We start from the raw sequence: 1,257 nt of genomic DNA, 5'->3' as shown, positions 1-1,257 counted from the left end.
GGAGGCGGCCTCGGCGGCGCCCAGGGACACGTTCCCTTAAGGAGCCGGAAGTGCGTCGCGGCGCGTGCGCGGGCGGCGGCCCCGCCCCTTGGTTACGGCGCAGGGCCTCCCCGTTGCTAAGGGAACCAGGCGCCCGGGCCTGCATCCCGCTTTGGGGGGAGGGGAAGGGAAGGATGGTGAAGGCGGAGGGAGGCCATTCTCTCGCCTCCTGTCTTCCGTTTATCCTCGGGTTTATTTTCAGTTATTATTGTTATTATTGCAATTAATATTTATGAATTGGGAGGAAAGCAATGACAAACCTAGACAGCATCTTAAAAAGCAGAGACATCACCTTGCCAACAAAGGGCCGCGTAGTTAAAGCTATGGTTTTCCCAGTAGTGATGTATGGAAGTGAGAGCTGGACCATAAAGAAGGCTGATGGCCGAAGAATGGATGCTTTTGAATTCTGGTGCTGGAGGAGACTCTTGAGAGTCCCATGGACTGCAAGAAGATCCAACCTCTCCATTCTGAAGGAAATCAGCCCTGAGTGCTCACTGGAAGGACAGATCCTGAAGCTGAGGCTCCAAGACTTTGGCCACCTCAGGAGAAGAGAAGACTCCCTGGAAAAGACCCTGATGTTGGGAAAGATGGAGGGCACAAGGAGAAGGGGACAACAGATGACCAGATGGTTGGACAGTGTTCTCGAAGCTACCAGCATGAGTTTGACCAATCTGCGGGAGGCAGTGGAAGGGAGGAGTGCCTGGAGTGCTCTGGTCCATGGGGTTACGAAGAGTCGGACACGACTTAACGACAATACAACAACAACAATATAGAGTGGTCAATGGTTGCGTTTGGTGGTGCGTTGGCCGGATGGTAGGAAGCTGGTTGAGTTTGGTGTGTGTAAAAGCTGTTGGTCGTGTTGGAGAAGACTTTTTAAGAATAAAAGCAGCAATACTCTGCAAGAATACTCTTTCTCAAAGACTCTTTTGTGCCAATTAAGGTCTGAGGTTGGGAGAAAAGCAATGACAAACCTAGACCGCATCTTAAAAAGCAGAGACATCACCTTGCCAACAAAGGTCCGTATAGTTAAAGCCATGGTTTTCCCAGTAGTGATGTATGGAAATGAGAGCTGGACCATCAAGAAGGCTGATCGCCAAAGAATGGACTGCAATAATAATAATAATAATAATAATAATAATAATAATAATAATAATTTATTATTTATACCCCACCCATCTGGCTGAGTTTCCCCAGCCACTCTGGCCGGCTCCCAATCAA

This window comes from Podarcis vaucheri, assembly GCF_965113315.1.
Source record: "Podarcis vaucheri genome assembly, chromosome: 6".
Classification (NCBI taxonomy): domain Eukaryota; kingdom Metazoa; phylum Chordata; class Lepidosauria; order Squamata; family Lacertidae; genus Podarcis; species Podarcis vaucheri.
This window is presented reverse-complemented; position numbering follows the sequence as displayed.